Below are 19,653 nucleotides of genomic sequence, written 5' to 3'. Positions count from 1 at the left end.
CCAGTAGCATGTGGCAAGATTTGATAGCATGTGCAACACCCCAGCCTCAGCACTGATGAACTATGGCATTTTGGTGGGGAGACCCTGCCTTCTTTTGCCTCAAATGCCCTATTTGTGGAATGGGGATAGCACACCCATTTCACAGAGGTATTGTGGGAATTCAGTGAATGCATGTATTTTAAGTTTGGTGCACACAGTAAGCACTCGCTGCATAAGCCATTATGACTTGTTATTAGAAGATAATGACCTCACATGTGACCTGAGGGGGACAATTTTGCTTTTTCTGTGATAGGATGATGAGTTAGATCAGAGGCAGGTTTCTTGACCTCAGCATGGATAACATTTTGCCATGGGGCTGTCCTGTGCTTGATAGGCACTCCTGGCCTCTGTCCACTACGTGCCTGGAACATGTCCTATTGAGAGCACTCAAATGACCCCAGACACTGCCAAATGCCCCCTGGGTTGGGGATCACTAGAGGTAAAACTGCTGTCAGCTGGGAATAGGAGATGGAAGCCTCCATTCTCGGCAAGCCATGTGTGGCCCTCGGGGACCCCAGAATGGAGCTGTGGGAAAATGGGGGACTCTGGAGTTGGACGTGAGTGTGTGTATGGGTGACATTCACATGAGTTAGCAGAGAGACATTATTCTCAGGAAGGCTTCTCAGTTCTTATCAGCATTTTAGGAGGTCTGGGGCTAACCACCTCCCAAACCAGGCTCTGAGGCCCTTTTAACCTTGCCACACACTAGTCTGGGCTCCCAGGGGAAAGGGTTTGCAGATGGTCCCCAAGGTCCTGCTGCAGCTGTGGGAAGCTCTTTGGTCTTTGTTCCAAGTTTTCCCGATAGCCTTTGCGCCTCTCACTCCCTCTCCTCCTCCACAAAACCTACCAGGACTTTTCCACTCTCCTGAAAAGTCTTTGTACTCTCTCCAAGCAGCCAACAGTTCTAGCCCAGCCCTCCCCACTGGCTGTGTGGAAGGGGGTGGGAGTGGGTGGCAGAAATCCTCTGTCCCTCTCTCTCTGCAGCCTCCTCCCATGCTTGTTTTGTGCACTGCCTTCCTTAATGCATTCTTGTCCTTGCTATCTCTGGAAGGGCCAAGGGCACCAGCAATTTTTTGTCCAAGGTCATCCTTCTGGAAGGTATTGCTGCTGGGCTGTAGGAGTAAACCCATTGTGCTTTGCAGCCAACATTGCACTCAACCCCAGGATCTCCTGATGAAATGTGAACACGCTGACTGCTCAGAGCCTCTCTCTGAGGACCAAGATCTTCACCAAGGAACTTTTCACCACTTCCAAGCAGAATCAGAATCCTCATGTAGAGTGGGGAGAAGGGATGGGAGGTCCAGGGGCCCAGATGTTTTCTGACTGTATTGTAGTTCAAATCAGAGGATGGGAGGGGATCAGGGGAGAAATGTGACTTAAGCACCAGCAGTCACTACAGTCACCTGGCTGGATGCTCTGCTCTTGTTCCCACGAGCAGGAAAGCACTTGTTGTCATTGGTGCCCCTTTCCCCGTTACCCCACAATGGACCTAAGGGATGGGTCAGAGACACTGGTCCCTCTCCAGTGGGAGTCCAAACCTGAAGTATTTGGAAGTTGTCAAGACTGTGTGGAGCAGGTGTAGACTAGAAAGCCAGTCTGGCTATTTATCCAAGTCACCTGGCTGTGTGACTCACTGTGCTGCCTGTGCACCTGCAATTCAAGTTTTTTGTGATGCGAAGGGGCAATGCACTTGAGTCAGGCGGGTGAGGGACAATCTGGATTTGCCATAAGAACAAATAAAGGGATCATTGTGCTTCCCACTATTTAGTCTTTGATAATCAGAAATAAATCACAGAAAGGGTTTAAAAGGCATTTGGAGAGTCAGACAGGCCACCTTCCAGTCCCATCATCATTGACCCTATGCTGGAGACATTTCCGAGAGACATAGAGTCTGGCCTTCCTTTTATTTTCCTAGAAAACCTAGTAGTCTTTTTAAATTGTCTTGAGAAGTCAGTTTAAGCTTCATCTATGGCTTGGAGGGCAAGAAGCCACCTCCCATTGTGGTGATGAATGAGTGACATCAGGGAGGGGTGGGATTTTGCACTTGATGAAGCACTTTCTAATGTTAAATGTTATTAATGAGGATAGGTGCCGCATCCTTTGTGCTGTGAACAAACGTCTCCTAGGAGAGACAAACTGAACATTGTCTAGTTTCTGTGGCTTCCTTCTCAGAGTGTCACATGCTTCTAGGCTACTGGTGAATGGCAATCAGCGTAAAAATAGCTCCCAGCAAGAAGGCATCCCCAATCTCAGTGACAACATGTTAGCCAATAAAGGACCTCCCATAGCACAGTGGTCCTATAAGATTCCAGTGAAGCTGAAAAATCCTAGACAGAGAGCAAAAGCAACAGAGAGAGTGTGCATGCAAGAGTGGGAGGGGGAGGGCAAGGGAATCTCCCATCTGTTGGTTCACTTGCAGATGGCTGCAATGACCAGGGTTGAGCTAGAACAAAGCCAGAAGCCAGAAGCTTCTTCCAGGTTCCCATGTGGATGTAGGGACCCAAGGACTTAGATTATCCTCTGCTGCTTTTACCAGGTGTGTTAGGAGGGAACAGGATCAGCAGTGGAGCAGTGTCCCGTATTGGATGCCAGCATCTCAGGTGGTGACTCCACATACTATGCCACTGTGCCTTCCCTGTGAGAGGACACAGCAGAGATGGTTGTTCATGAACTAGGACGCCAACCCATCCCACCCCAACCCCAGCCCTGTCAGACACAGACCTACCACCCCAACCCCAGCCCTGTCAGACACAGACCTACCAGGGTTGCGGTCTCCCGATTTCAGAACAAAGGTAGATTGCTGTTGTATACAAACCAACCATTCTGTGTGTTTCTTTTTTATTTTTCTCTGCCTCTGTCTCTCTTTCTCTCTTCCTTCCTCCTTCACTTTCCTCTCTCCATCCTTTCCTTCTTTTTTCTTAATGACGTATTCATTATTTGAAAGTAAGTAGAACTTCCATCCACCTATCCACTCCCCAAATGGCTGCAGCAGCAAGGACTCAGTCAGATTAAAGCCAAAAGTCAGGAGTTTTTAGGTCTTCCAGGTGGGTACAGGTGCCCAAGTACTCGGGTAAGCTTCCATTACTTTCTAAGGTGCACCAACAGGGAACTAAATCAGAAGCTGAGACTCGAACCCAAGCCCATGTGGGATGCTGGCGCTATAGGTGGTGCATTACCCTTTTCCTTTTATAAGAGCCCAGGCAGACTATGGCAGGCCCAGAGCTCCAGCCTCACATGGTACATCAGAGCAAAACTCTCCCTGTAGACTGAGGGAGGGAAGGTGGCTTGCCCAGGGTCACAACCCCAGCATGTGCGGGGTCAGGGAGAACTCAGGTCCAGCTTCCTGTCTGGTGCTCGCTTCTGCCTATTCCTAAACATCTGTTCCGAAACAAGGTGGTTTTTGTTTGTTTTTCACTTCTTTTCTCCTGGACCAAGGCAATGTCACACCATGAGGATCAAAGCAGTGCATCTTTCAGAGGAAATTGTGTGTGTGTGTATGTGTGTACTTGTAGGTGGAGTGACACTTCTAGACCATTCCTGTTCCTCTCCCTGGTGCAGCCTGGGAGGATTCTTAGCCCAGCAGGATTTCTGTTAAGTCACCATGGGTGGAGCTTCCTATACTTGCTGTGTCTTCTTGTTTTCTCTGTTTCAATTTTAGTATGTGCTGCCGAACTGAGCACTTATTATCTGTGTTTCTGAGGCTGGGACAGCCGGGGTCCTGCTGACTATCTGGAGGAGCCATTTTCCAGATGAGGCGAACAACTCACCTGGGGAGCAGACTTTTCCAATGCAGCCACCTCCTTTATCAGCCTCCCATGCTCATGCTTTGTCTGCATATCCTGTTCACTCCAGAGCCGGATACCAGACCAGTTGGGATGGCCTGTGTGCTAGTCAGGCTTCTGTCACTTTAACTGAAACACCTGAAAGGAGCTACTGAGGCAGCAAGAAGGCCTACTTCAGCTCACAGTGTGAAGGCTCTCAGGCAGTCCAGTTGGATGAGACTGGAAATGGCAGAGGGGGACAATGAGGGGCCCAGAACCACATTCTGATTCTATAACCAATACCCTCGCGAGAACTCTCTTTCATGGCCAACCCCACCCCCATAACCCAATGACCTCACTCACATCAATCCATCAGCCAGCAACGTAAGATGTAGGGGTTGACATTTTCATGAGTTTGGGGAGTCAAATCACATTTAATCCCTAACATTCCCTATACCCCAAAGCCTGCCAAAGCCTGCATACATTCTATCTATTTGAAATCCCAGTAAAGGCAGATTCTGCTTACTGTATCTCCCATACCTCTTGGCCTGTGAGTAGCCTACATGTTCTTCTAGGTGGCCCTGAGTGGTGTGGCACTCTCCTCTTCCTGGGGTCTATGACTGAAAAATGATTTTCCCAGCAATAGCCGCCACACCTTATGCATTCTCTTAGTGCATCACATTTTAAAGCATTTGCAGGTGGGAGGGGGGTTGGGTGGTTCAGCAGGTGCCACAGGCAGTGGGGATGGCTGGATGAGTCAGGGCATTTTCATCTGTGAGTACTGGAAGACCAAGTTCAACTAGTTTGAATTAAGATAGGACTGTATGGGCTCTAGTCACTGAGAAACCTAGGCACACATCCTATTTCAGGTGTGGTTGGATACAGAGGCACAATTAAGCCATTGAGAAACTACTTCTCCCCTTGTCTTTCAGTTTTGCTGTCTTCATTTTTTGTTTTCAAGTATTCATATTTGAAAGGCAGAGCTATAGAGAGAGGACACACACAGAGTTTCCATCCACTGATTCACTCCCCAAATTATTGCAACAGCTGGGGCTAGGCCAGGCTGAAGCCAGGAGCCTGGAGTTTCATCTGGGTCTGCCCGCCATGAGGGTGCAGTGGCACCTGCCATTAGGTTGCGGAGGCCCAAGCATTTGGCCATTTTTTCATCTTCTGCTGCTTCCCCAGGTGTGTTGGCAGAGAGCTAAATTGGAAATGAAGCAGTTGGGATGCAAACTGGTGCTCATATAGGATACCAGTGCCACAGGTGGCTGCTTAACCTGCTGTGTCATGATACTGGTCACTTTCCTTCACTCTTTTTTTTTTTTAAGATTTATTTATTTTTATTGGAAAGTCAGATATACAGAGAGGAGGAGAGATAGAGAAAGATCTTCCATCCGATGATTCATTCCCCAAGTGACCGCAACGGCTGATACTGTGCCGATCCGAAGCCGGGAACCAGGAGCTCTTCCTGGTCTCCCACGTGGGTGCAGGGTTCCAAGGCTTTGGGCCATCCTCGACTGCTTTGCCAGGCCACAAGCAGGAAGCTGGATGGGAAGTGGAGCTGCCGGAATTAAAACCAGTGACCATATGGGATTCCGGTGCGTTCAAGGTGAGAACTCTAGCCGCTAGGCCACCCCGCGCCGGTCCCTTCACTCTTACACTCCAGCTTATGAAAGAGCATCTCCTTCCCAAAGCCAGCCTGGAAAGTTCCCTTCAAGCTGAGAGCTCAAGTTGTGCTGCCCCACAGCCTTAGTCCATTTGGGCTGCTGCAAACAAAATACCATAAGTTGGTAACTTATAACCGACAGATAATTTGGAAGCAGGAAGTTCAAGATCAAGTTCCTAGCAGATACAGTGTTTGGTGAGGCGCGGACACTTGCTGATTCATACGTGGTAATTCTTCCATTGACATCTCACCTGGCAGCAGGAATGAGGAGGTCTGTCTGAAGTTTCTCTAATAAAGGCACTAACTGTCCTGATGGCTTGGCCTCCAATGCCTCATCAACTTCTGCAGAGCTCAGCTCCTGATAGAATCCCTTCAGGGTTTAAGATTTCAACATAGGAACTTGGGAAAGAGGAAATTCGATGTTTAGCCCATTGCATTCATATCTTCTTCCATAGCATTCCCAAGGTAGGCTTCCCCATGAGCCTGTCAGCCTCACCATTTGCAAAGAGAGTGACTTAAGGAGCTAACAACAGCTGTCATCTCATATGATTCTTGAAAAGACTAAATGAGGTAATGCATGTAAAGGTTATTTAACAGCACCTATAACAACACCCAATAAACATGAGTCAGATTTGTTGCTCTATGAGCTGAGGACCACAGCACTTGAGACTTAAACAGACATGACTAATGGCACTGACCTTACTCATAAATAATGAAATTGGGGCTAGCATTGTGGTATAAATAATTAAGCCACTGCTTGTAATATCAGCACCCCATTTTGGATAGCTGGTTTGGGTCTCAGCTGTACTGCTAAAGAACCAGCTTCCTGCTTCTGTGCCTAGGAAAACAGCACAAAATGGCCAAAGTGCTTGGGCCACTGCAGCCTATGTGGGATACCCAGAGGGAGTTGCAGGCACTTGGCTTTGGGCGGGCCTGTCTCCAATTATTCTAGCCATTTGGAGAGTGAACCAGCAGATAGAAGTTCTCTGCCCCTCTTTTTGTCACTCTACCTATAAAAGAAATATGCTGGAGACCAGCGCTAGCTGAGTTTGGAGCTCAGGAAGGGTGTGTGGAGTTAGCGACAAAGAAAGACACGGACACTGTCACTTGGTGCCCTCTCGCAACAGCTCAAGAAGCTGTCCTTTTTTATTTTGTCAGACACATCACAAGCTTCTACACAGACAACTAATTGTTCTATTTTTACTTCAAGAGTAAGGGGGCATGTACAGACATTTGGTCATTCCATCTGCACTTCAGGGCTAAGCAGGTGCCCCTAAAGATAATTCTGCAAAATACTATATTCACATTCTTCGAAGCAAGCCATTATTCATTCTTCAGTAGTAGCCATGGAGCGATAGCCAGGATTCCAAGGTCAAGGCACATGCGATTATCTGCTAATCAGTAATACATTCCTACCACATTTCTATTTCTATAATTTACCCATTATTTAATGGGAAAATAGGTTGCAAGGGGAAGAACGTAAAAATCCAAGACAAAAGTTTCAAATGTTACATCCCCCTATAACTATAGGCTTTACAACCCCATAAACAATGAGACAATAACTAAAAGCATATTTCTTTAATAAAAGCATCCTTAATTCCTCTAGCTGAAAGTTATAAAAGCAACTGAAACAGTTACATTTTCTATGCTCCAAAGAAATTGCAGACAGGCTAGCCTTTGAGATAACACTAACTATATTTATTGCCATAGCAGTTTCAGCTCTTACTCCCATCACTCCATCACTTGCATTAATATTTAGGATATTTATCAAGCCCTTTCCCAGAAGGTGTGCTACATGTCTGGGTCAGATTCTGAGGCAATGGTTAAGTACCCAATAAGGTGTCCAGAAATGGCACGGGCTTAATCGTGCTCCTGTGTGTAAATTGTCAAAGGCTCACTCACCAAGACATTATCAGCGACATTAACTCTCAAGCTCACATCAGTTGCAAAACCCATCTCACAATGCCTCAGTAGATCACAGAATTCTTAGTGGGGTGCTTGAGTGTCCATGCAAACAGGGAGTGAAACTGTGTCAAGGTGGTCAGAGGGACATTTGCCGGACCCTGTCAAACAGGGGAGCTGTTCTTGTTATACCTTCATGTCATCCACACCTACTGCACGGACCCCAGCAGAAATAAGTAAAATAAATCTTAAAAACAGGAAGAATTGGATTGGCAGAAAAGAGTTTGGTAGTAAGATGGATATATACTGACATCAGACTTAGGAACACCATAGGATGTTCCTAACCAGCAACTCAAGCTTACGTTCTCATGCTAATACTCCCTGCAAGATTAATACATCACACCTTTGAACATATCAAATGGGTCCTCTTCATCTGGAACTAGTGAGAGTCCATCCACCTCCTCCAATGGGGTGGAAACACAGAGGCTGAGAAGCCAGTGGGTCTCAAGAACCCAGGGAAGAGGTGTAGGACATGAATCCCTCCTTCCCCTACCAGCCCCTGCCCTACTTTGTCCACAGCCAACCTCAGCTCAGCTTGGGGTCTGGAACAAAGGAGACAACAACCAGAAAGTCTGAAGTCACAGAAGAAGGGTGTGGTTTACGAGGATCTGGAGTGAGGGAGACTTTGTATGGGACAAGAGCAATGCTGCTGAATTAAACTCAGGAATTGGATACCTTCGAGAAAGACACAAGTCTCTGGGAACTTGGGAGTTTAGTGGACATTGCAGGGGTAGGACCACCAACAAACTATGGGAGCTCTCCAGGAAGATGAGATGCGCTAGTGAAGATTGTTCTGCGTCAATGTATTTGCACACAAACACACACAGTGAGACAGAGAGTGGAGAAAGGAGGAGGAAAAGAGAGTTATTAAGACTTGATTTCACCCATTGTAAAACTGGAGGGGAAATCCTTGAAGAGGAGAGGGAACTTGGGGAGCGGAGGGGGAAATCCCAGTGCCTATTAAACTGTGTCATAAAGCAAAAAAAAAAAAAAAGACTTGATTTCACACAGTGATGGAGGTTGGCTAAGTCCAAAACCTGCAGAACATGGGCAGAATGGTGACCTAAGGAAGAAATCTAGCCCAAGCTCCAAGGCTGTGAGCTGGCATTCTCTCTTCCTGGGAGCTCAGTCTTTGTGCTACTCCGGCCTGCTGCTGATTGCATGAGGCCTGTTCCTACTATGCAGGGCCCCTTGCTGAACTCAAAGTTCACAGAGCTACATATGAATCCCAACCAGAAACATCTTCCTAAGACAGGCAGGGTAATGTTGTGCCAAACATCTGGACACTGGGCCAGCCATGTTGACACACAAAGTCCACCATCATAGAATGCAAATACAAAGCAGTGACTAGGGGTTCATGGAAGGCCCCCCTGTCTGTGTGTGGCCCATGGATACAAGAGCAGCCTTGAATGGACTTCAGGTGACCTCATGGGCAGCATGGGTGGGAGCCAGAAACATGCTTTCTGGGGGAAGACTTTAGTCTTTTACTTCCTGCAGGTCTAAGTTTTTGCCTTAGAACTAAGGGTGGTAAAAGAAACCTGTGTTTATTCATGAGCTTTCTGTAAAGTTTCTGTCCCTTTCCAGGACTTGAAAGGTACAGTCAGGGTGAGGTAATTTGGCTGCTTGACATGAAGGTATTTGGAATGGAAGTTCTTTGCCAATGCAAAACTTTGTCATCATGGAATAATTTCATGGTCTTTCCATCCCAGCTGTGAACAATATAGTCAGTGTTATAAGTCCATGAATAGAAGCCTGAACACTGTAACTGCTCACTGCTCTTCTTCTAAGCCTCAGAAAGGGAGCATTTCTCTGGGGACAGACCTGGGAGACATTCTCAGTGGTTCTGCTCACAGTCCTAGGGTAGAATTGTTGGCTATAGATGTACCTCCATATTAAACCCTCACAAGGTTCCCAGGGCCTTGCAACAGCTGAGAATGACTGGCAATGGACCTCCTGCTTCGTGCTGCCTGCAAGCCTTGGAGAGCAAGACAGGCCATTGCATAGTGGGCAGGTCCCTGGCCATCACAAGGATTCCCAACTAGAGTAAAAGCTACCCTTGCAAGGTCGTGAAAGAATGCAATTCATCCAAGTGGCAGTTGTATGGCTGGGGGGACAGCTGAGGTTTTCCCAGAGTCATTTCTATGGACACAGAGGCTCAGCTCAGGGTCTTGAGTCTGCAGATCACTCTCTCTGCCTTCTTCCAAAGCCAACTGGATAGCCTTTCTCTCAAGCTGGTGTGGGTGGTAGGCCTGTCCCCTGCTCCCAGGGATGGGCAATCCTGTTAGGTCAGAGGTTTGTAGGGCAGGGTCATGTCTCAAAAGTCACAGGTGACCTAAGACCAGGGGCTGCAGTGCATGCTCCATCTGATCCCCTTCCACTGTGTCTGTCTTGCAACCTGTGTCTACAGCTCCCCAACACTGCTCTTTGGAAGCTGTTTCTTCCCATGGAGCTCTAGTTCTGCTTCCTATGCATCCTCCCTGAACGAAGATGCTTTTCAGTAGTAACGTGATTGGCAAGTAGCCAGCCAATTCCTTGACTTGGAATGCTGGTCAGGCAAATTGATTCATGAAATCTGCATAAGAGAGAGAGAAGAAAGGCATTAGATATTTACAATTCATGAATAAATACAGACTTGGTGTTTGCTCCCGAGGTGTTTAAGGCAGTGTATTTGGCTCCAGGGAAATTATACACAGTATTAATCATGGAATCACATTGCTGTCTTTAAAATTTATTTACTTTTATTGGAAAGGCATATTTACAGAGGGAGAGATACAGAGAAAGATCTTTCATCTGCTGGTTCACTTCCCAAATAGCTGCAATGGCTAACGCTTAGCCAATTCAAAGCCAGGAGCCAGGAGCCTCTTCTGGGTCTCCCACGCAGGTGTAGGATCCCAAGACTTTGGGCCATCCTACACTGCTTTCCCAGACCATAAGCAGGGAGCTAGATGGGAGGTGAAGCAGCTGGAACATGAACTCCCGTCCATGTGGGATCTCAGTGCTTGAGGGGGAAGACTAGCCAATTGAGACACCGTGCTGGGCCCAGATTACTCTTTTTGTTCCCTGCAAAGAGCACAGCCTAAAGAATTCCCCAGGCTGTTTTCCATGTGCCACCATGTCCCTAGTGAAACCAAAGAAGCTCCAGCATGTTTTACAGGCCCTTAGCACTTTGCCTTTGCCATCTTTGGCATTCAGCATGTGGGCAAATGTGCTCACAGGTGGGGTTGAGGGAAGGGGGCAGTGACCTCACCTAGAGGGCCAGGTGCAGGTGTAGCGTGTGGTCACCATCATGCAGAGCCCACCTCTGCTAAAGACTGCAGACTAGAGCAGAGACAGACACAGGGACATGAAGGTTGGACCACACAGCCAGGTTCCAACCAACAGTCTGGGCAGCCAGCTCCATTCAGACCTGGAGTGACTAAGAGAGATCTGGGTTCGCAGAGATGTATGCATGTCCAAAGTCAATTCTGGTTGCTGTGACTGTACCATTGCATGTGTCTAAGTAGATATAAGCCTATGAGTATTTTCTGTCAATCATTAATTTCTATAGCTGAATTTGTTCTGTTGTGTGAATTTACTCCTCTGATTTGATTCAGAATAACAGACTAGATTGTTGGATACCTGCTGTTCAGAGAGGCCATAGGAAAAGGCTGGAGAAAATCTCTCTGCTGAAGGAGAGATTAAATTACAAGAGGTGGCCAAGTGACAGAACCATACAGCAGCACAGGTGCCAGGTTGGGTCATACAGCTATGTGCTGCTGTCAAAGTTACTACTATTTTTAAAACCTGGTTTAAATTTGTGTTTTGTTTTGTTTATTTGAGAGACAGAGAAAGAACACATCCTTCTGCTGGCTCGTTCTTCAAATGTGACTGCCGTGGCTAGGCAAGGGCCAAAGCCAGGAGCTGAGAGGCCAATTCTTCCCCACTAGTGGCAGGGACCCAATCACTGGAGCCACTATTGCTGCTTCCCAGGGTCTGCAAGAGCAGGAGTGATGCCAGAATCTGCAATCAGGCCCTTAGGTGTGGGGCACTGACACCTTAACTGCTCACCCCAGAAGTTTGTTTTTTTTTGTTTTTTTTGTTTTTTTTTTTGGCTATTAGAATGAGAGGCTCAGAGCTGAGGTTGCTTCTGGGAAGACGTGAGTTTTGAGCTGGTTATTGAAAGACAGACAGGATTTGGTTGCCAGAAAGGCGTGTGCATGATGTTCTGTGCTTAGCAAGCAGCACACACCCAAGTGTGGTGAGGGACCTGAGCCAGGCCCAGTGAGCTGAGCTGAGCCAACACCTCCACAGGGAGGGAGTTGAACCCAAGGTTAAAAATAGCATTGATACGGGAAGCTGCAGTGAGGTACCACGGTTCCCCCCTTATCCATGCTTTCATTTTCTGTGGTTTCAGTTACCTGTGGTCAACCGCAGCCCAAAAATATGAAGTGGGAAGTTCCAGAAGCAAATAATTCTTGTGTCTGATCATGCACTGTTCTGAGTGGTGTCATGCAGTCTTGTGCTGGCTTGCTGCCCTCCCATGGAGGCCACTCAGCTGTGACAGTCAGTAATGAGAGCAGCTGTCACAGCATCACAGGGCTTGGATGTACTCTGACTGTACTTAATCATGACCCCAAAGTGCAGGTGTGAGCTGATAACTTTATTATACTAGAGTGTTATGTTTTGGTTTGTCATTGCTTATCTCTTACTTGTACCTACATTACACAGTTTGTCTTAGGTATCTTTGCTTAAGCAACAACATGAGCTAGATAGGGTTTTATCAAAAAATAAAATACAACAATCCTAAACTAAGAGGGCCATACTACAGCATTTCACATGCCGAGGTCTCAATAAACAAGGAAAGTTTGAGAAACTGTCACACACCAGAAGAGACTCAAGGGACATGGTTTTTAGATGCCACATGGGATCCTGAATCAAGTTTCAGAGCACAGATAAAAAGGAACCTTAATGGGAAATGGATAGCTTGCAAGCAAGACCTGGGGTGCAGTGAATAGCAGGGTGCCAGGACCACTTTTTTAAAAAATGGAAACAGATTTTAAAAGGTTTTTTATGATGTTTGTATGGTTCATTGGGGTGGGAGGGGTCAAAGTTTGGGGGAAAGTGAGTGAGACCACTCTTTGTAAATTTTCTTTTTCTTCTTCCTGTATCTGGGGAAGGGGAAAGAATAGGGAAGAAGCTGCACTCAGTTTCCCAACCGCTTCATTACCTGTGGCTGGGGAATGGCCACCAATGTCATCCCAGGGTCCCTGATGTGAAGCATGTTCTGAGAGTTCTGTTTAAGTGGTTTTGATAGTTCTGAAATGCTGTCAATCCCTCCACTCCAAGGATGAGATAATCCTTCCAAGATCCATTGGCTGACACAATCCACCTTAGAGTCTCCATTAGCTCAGATATTTGCTGTCAATGCTCGGCTGAGGTAGTTGACCAGTTTGTTCTGTCTTCCATCCTCTGCTATGGTACCAGATGTCTTCTGCAGGTCCCGATGGACTGCCATATCCCTCATGTGCCATCTGGGTATGCCATTTATTGCTCTGTCAAGCTGCTGAGGAGGCTCAGATCTGCCAAAACAGTGGTCTTGTTAATGCAAGTCCTTCATGGGTCATTCCTCACCTGGACATGAACCCCTAGGTCCTCACATGCTCCCACTTATTCCATCCCCTGGCACCCTACAAGCCCACACCCATTGGTCCCAATGAGCATGCCACCAGGCAGCCTGTGGACTTTGCCCAGTGCCGTTGGCGTCCCAGGCCCCCTCTGGGGCCCAGACGCCTGGCTCCCAACATGCACACAGGCCAAACAATCCAGGTTGTTCCAGGGCCACTTTCTCTGGACAAATGTATTAGTGGAAGATGGTAACATCCAAGAAAGCTGATGCTGGATGAGGAGGTTGTGGACATATGTTTTTGTTTTTGTTTTCTTTTTGCAATCTTTGTAACCCTGGTGTCAGCAACGCCAGCGTCGTTGCATACCCTGAGCCGAGCGGAGGGACTAGGGTAACAAAAAAGACAGCACACAGTGGGTCATTCTTGTAAAGAGAATGCCGTTTATTTGAAGTTGTCCTGCCTCTTTCATAGTCTGCCTAGTTCCTCCCAGTCTTTTCCCAATGCTCAAGCAACTCCTAAGTTCCCCGGGGGGAATCTTAAAAAAGGGGAAGCAGGGAAGAGGGAACTTGTGGTCAAGCCAGGGGCTAAATATATCAGGCCAAGAATACCCATCCTGTTACCCCTAGAGAACCAAGCTAAGCTGTGGAGTTAACCCTTGGGAGACCTGGCCCTGTACCCTCGTGCAAATCTAATACAACAGCACAGTCAACAATGTACCAAGGTACAGTGGCATCTTCCATAGAGCTCAGGTTTGTGCTGTTTGAGGCTAGCAGGTCCCTTCCCACCAGCATGATGAGGGGATGGTGTGTGTGTGTGTGTGGCACTCTCTGGCTGTGCAAATGCAGACCAGCAAATGCTGCTGGGACAGGATGGTGGCTCAGAGCCCACTGGCTGGAATAAGGGCATGCCTTGGCTATTTACTGTGGCCTTATGCAAATTACTTAGTCTGTGGCTTGGACTCCTTAGCAGTAAAATAGAATTCATGAGGGTATGGCCAGCCTTGTGCATAGCCAGTAAAGCTGCTGCCTGCAATGCTGGTATCCCATGTGGGCACTGATTTGTGTCCTAGCTGCTCAACTTCTCATCCAAGTCCCTGTTAATGGCCTCGGAAAAGCAGCCAAAAATGGCCCAAGTGTTTGGGCCCCTGTACCCCTGTGGGAGCACCAGGTGAAGCTCTTGGCTCCTAACTCAGCCCTGTTATTTGAGGTCATCTGGGGAGTGAACCAGCAAATGCAAAATCTCTCTCTGCTCATTTACTTTCATGCTGGGGCATCAGCACACTCAAGTGGGGGCCCAGAGGGCCAGGATCTCATCTCCTTTCAATTCCTGCCCCACCCTGGATATGCCTAAGACAACCTGTCAGGCCCTGCAGCTCAGCCACTAGAGCAATCAGGGAGATGTCAGGCTTTTTTCTTACTTCCCACTGCTCTGGAATTGGGGTCAGCCTGGGAATGTAGAATGATCCAGAGGAGTTGGTGGAGAGTAAAGATATTTCAGTAATGAAAAAGGAGGGAACTGAGAGGAGGCACCAACAGAAGGCACGGTGCCAGCCCTACCTAGCTTCTGGGAGGACTCCATCGCTCCTGGAATCCTAGCAATAAATACAATCGCTGCTTGCATGTGGCTGGGGTGAGTGGGCCCTGATTACAGAGGGTTTGGAGTTAGTAAAAAGAGAACTGGGTCAGGCATGTGGCATAGAGATTAAGATGCTGCCTGCAAACTAGCACCCCATACCAGAGAGCTGGATTTGAATCTCACCTCAGCTGACTATTCCAGCTGCTGGCAAGCCTGTACCCTGGGAAGCAGCAGCAGGTGATGGTTCATGTGACTGGGTTCCTTCTATACATGCGTGAGGCCTGGATCAAGTTCCCAGCTCCTGGCTTGGGCCTGATCCAGCCCTAACTGGCTGGCATTTGGATGGAGAACTAACGAATGGTACGTCTCTCTCTCTCCTGCCTTTCAAAGAAAAATTTTTAAACTTGTTTTTAAATAAGACACCTGATTCTCGAAAACCAAATGCAATAGATGAGCAGTAAGTAAAAAAGTGCTTCACGCAACTGGGTAGACCACCTGGGACAAGGACATGCAGCAGCTGCCACCTGGTATTGGCTCCAGGAAGAGGCCATGTCTAGGGAGAAGCTAACCAAGGAATAGGGCCTAAGCTGTCCTCACTGGGTCCTAAGTGCCCAGTGTCAGTAGAACAAACAGCAGTCTGGCTGAGATGAGACTCAGCTCTTACAGTCATTGGGTAAATGAGGCAACTCCTCTGCCATGACCTATCTGTCCTCACAGGGAGGAAGGGGAGAAAGGAGAAGTCTAAGCCACTATCACTTTCTGTTTCCCAGAGAGTTCAGCATTTCCAGGAAAGCCTGTGGGACTGGGTGTGTTAGTCAACTTTCTTGAGAGATGGAGAAAAAGAGCCAGTGGGAGAGATGTTGCAAGGAATTGAGTCACACGACTGTGAGAGCCAAGAAGTCCCACCATCCACCACCTGTGGTCTGTGGTACACTTTAGGCAGAGGCTCGATAGTGGAAATCCCAGGCCAAGGGCAAAGCCTGTTAGTACAGTCGTCTCCCCAGAAATACCCTCATGGCTACCTCCAGATGAAAGTTTTATCTAGACAACCCAGGGCCCACATCTCAGGGTCCAGAGTGGACCTCTAACCTCTCCACCAACCCCACTATTCAGCAAAGAGGGAGGGCCTAAAGAGGACCAGAGCTGCTCCCCAAATCAGTTTGTTGCCATCCTAGCCACCCCCCAACAATGGCCCTTTTGGGGTTGTGACTGGGCTGGGTATGCATGTCTGCTGAGAAATGCTCTCACAAAAGTACTCTCTTGGTTTGGCTATAGCATTTGCAAGGACAAAAGCAGGTCTTATCCTGCTGGTATTCACCACACAGTGACCACAGCCAAGGAGTGATGGGATCTCAGATGCTCCCTGCACTGGGAAACTCGGGACCTGTGCAGAGGAGGACCTCCGTTGCAGCAGCATCAGCCAGGGGGTTTCCTCTGCTCTGTATCTGCTTAGTCTGGGCAATGACTGTTTATTTTCCACTTCTCAGGGTCTGCCCTCAGAGCATTCCAGCAAGTCTTTGGGGTGCTTCTGTTGGCCTGTAGGTTAGGAGGCCACAGCAGCAGGATGGGTGAGGGACATGCATAGGTGACAGCAAGCCACTGCTTCCTCTCAGCTAGACTTCAGGGTGTGCCATGGCATCAAGATGTGCAGGTGTGTTGAGTTATAGTGTAACTCCTTATCAGATTGCAGGTGCAGGAGGGAAACTGGAGTGAAAGCCGCTGCAGGTCATGATTTTATGGTTGGAAAAACTGCAGCTCCGAAAGAGGGCACACTTTCCCAGGTGACTTTGAGGCCAGAGCTGGGATTCGAGTCCTTTCAAGAGAGTCTAGTGTCCGTCCCTTACACTGGGACCCACCATCTCTGCACTTCTGCTTGATGGCTAAGGCTTTGGCAAGGTAGAAACACCGTCATATGGAGCAGGACACAAGGAGAAGTGCCTACACATCACTGCCTGACCAATCTCTTCCAGGGGCCAGAAATTCAAAATTATGTACAACACGCACTACTGCTGTGATGTAGTGGGCTTAAGCTGTCATCTCCATCACAGACATCCCATGTCAGAGCACTTGTTCCAGTCCTGCTGCTCCACTTCTGATCCAGATCCCTGCTAATGAGCTCAGGAAAGCAAAAGAAGATTGCTCAAGAACTTGGGCTCCTGCCACCTACATGATGGAGTTCCTGGCTTCAGCCTCACTCAGCCCTGACTATCATGGCCACTTGGGGAGTGCACCAGGGCATGAAAGTTGCTTCTCCTTATTCCTCTGTCACCCTTTCAAATAATTATAATGAATCTTTAAAAAGACATGTAACACACAGTGTTAAGTGTGGTTTATGCCTGGATTTGTCTAGCCAGCTGTCTGCTCCTACAATGGCCACTACGGGTGCTCACCCAGTTCCAACATGGAGTCACGTTCCCAATCCAGATGTGCAAATCCTTGTGTTTCTGATCTGCTTAGACTTTCCCAGGTATGTGATGAGACTTCAACATGTCCAGACAAAAATACATTTAAAAGAGAGGCTTATTTTGTTGCCAAAAAAAAAAAAAAAAGGATTTCTTGGACACACAAGATTTCCAGAGTTTCTGGGCAGTACATATTATGAAAGAAACCACACATGAATTTCAAAATCTTTTCAGCAGAATAAGCTTATCTTTTAGTTCCATGATCCACAAATGTTTTGAAGTTCCCTTCGTATGTGTCTGTTCTTTGGAACTGCCCTACAGAGCAGAACAACTTCCAGGAGACCAACCTGAGGCTTCCCCCGACTCCCAGGCAGAATCCACAGTGGCTGGGCCCATGCCTGCGTCCCTGCTGCCCACATAAAAGACTTGGATTGAATCACTAGCTCTGAGTTTGGGCCCAGCCCAGCCCTGAATTTAGGCATATCATCACTTTGGACTACAGTATCCTCTGGATCCTGGGCTTACAATCTTTGGCATATGGTTGTTGATAGGAACAAGTGAGGATCCATCAGACGTAAAATGCTTCCAAAAGAATAAATGCCAGGCTCTGTCCATAACACTCCTGTGCCTACCACAAGATGGCTTGGCTGTAGCAGAGATAAGGCCTGGCAGCTCCTGCCAAGAACCATCCTGTGAGTCAAAGGTTTGTTGACATTCTCCCAAACAGCACAACAAGGAGAGGTCTGTCCTGCTGCAACCTGTGTCCCTGGGCTCTAGGGGAAGTGGGTAGAAGGTCCCTACAGGACACAGGTGAGACCTGTCTCAAGTCCTGTCTGGTGTCACTTGTTGGGGAAGGCTGATGGCAAAAAAAAAAAAATGTGGGCTGGATGGCTCGAAGGGAGTGAGTTTAGGGACACGGGTCGCCAGCATGGGTTCTCTGTGTACCTGGATCTTCACTGAAAATGCCCAATTAGAAATACAGGTCTAGACTTTCATTAAAGCATCAATTCCCTTGCAAGAAGCAAACCCGTGTGCTAATAATGCCAGTCATGTTTCAACACTACTGAGTGTGTTAGATCCTTCTGGATAAAGAGCGTGATCCAGGATTACGGACTGGGAAGGAAGGGAAGGGAAGGAAGAAAGGGAGAAGGAATTCACACCAAGAATAAGATTGTGCAATTGCAAAAGTTAGTGAGTTTTTGGACAAAATAAAGCCTCTGGCCTAAAATAAAGTCTGACAATAGTCAAGTTCTTCACGAACTGATTGGGGCAAACAATTTTGAGCTGATTAAATGTATTTTGATATCTTACTGTGGATTCCTAACAAAGTACTTTCCAAGGTATGTTTTTGTCCATTTTGAGGAGACATCAATTCATTTTCTTCCACCAAGGGATGTATTTATTTAGTCTATGTTGGTCTTTTAGGAAGTGTGATGACATTACTGATTCATATTAGCACTCATTTTGAAATGTCCCCAGAGTTCTACTTTCCCTAGTATCCTCACCAATCCTCTCCTGCTTCCTTGCTTTGCAGCCTGGAAGGCTATCCTTCCTTTTTATTTTTATATGATAATGCATCTATAATTTATTAATGTGTCAATCATGATGACAATCTTTCCTTAACCAATTCTATAATTTATTTTCCTTAAACAACTTTAGAGTTTGATTTCCTTAACCTGTAAGCAGGGAAAGATACAGGAACCTGGCCCGTGGGCACTGGGAAGGGGCAGGGATCTAGTGTCCCTGCCCTCAGCTATCAGCCTGAATCCATCCAATGACTGCTGAGTTCTATTTTACTTAGGTATATGATGAAGGCATGGATTGCAAAGCAATGATGCCCACAACCGATGGGGAGGAAGGCACCGTGAGCAAGTGGGACAGGACTAGTAGGAACCCCGGCAATCTGGAGAAATCTAAGGGGCCTTGGGGGCGGTGGCTACTTGGTCCCCAATATCAATGCCTGTGTAAGTAAAGACTTGTTTCTATCAGTGCTTCTTTCTAGCCCTTGCCCATCAATAAACCTAGATTTTATAAAACAGTATGTGATTTAGCAATGTTGGGAACTAATATAGACCTTCAGAAGAGGCTGCAGGCCAAGCAACACTCACAAGCAGCCTGTCATCTTCAAATGGAAAGAGTGAGAAAGTTCCTAGCAGCCAGCAGGTGGGGATTCTTGGGGGTGATGTTAACTCACAGCAACAAAGGAGACTGTGATTCCTTTTCCAGGCTAAGGTGCAAGTGAAGTTGCAAGGCTAAGGAATGGAGCTGAAGCTGCTGGCTACTCATCGGAGAGCCCTGCAGAGGTTGGAGAGTGAGAGTGTGACACCCTACACTCATGTCAGAATGCTTGAACCAAGGAGTCATACACACAAACCTCCATGCATTCACCCGTTTCCCTGTTGCTCTGCTGTCAGTGCATCCTCCTCCCCTCTGCCACCCAGTCGGTATTTCAGTGCTTCTGGTGTGCACCAGGCACAGCTATAGCCACGGTGGGGACTGTACCCAGGTCTGGCTGTTTACGGGTGACCGAGGGGCTCTGTCAGCAATTCATTTACCATCAAGCCATGGATTTTGTTCCTGTGAACTTTGATTCCCACAAGGCTGACTCTGGATAAAAATTTAAAATTGTGAAACCAGAGAAGTCT

The sequence above is a fragment of the Ochotona princeps genome, chromosome 18 (genome assembly GCF_030435755.1).
Source record: "Ochotona princeps isolate mOchPri1 chromosome 18, mOchPri1.hap1, whole genome shotgun sequence".
In the NCBI taxonomy this organism is placed as follows: Eukaryota; Metazoa; Chordata; class Mammalia; order Lagomorpha; family Ochotonidae; genus Ochotona; species Ochotona princeps.
This window is presented reverse-complemented; position numbering follows the sequence as displayed.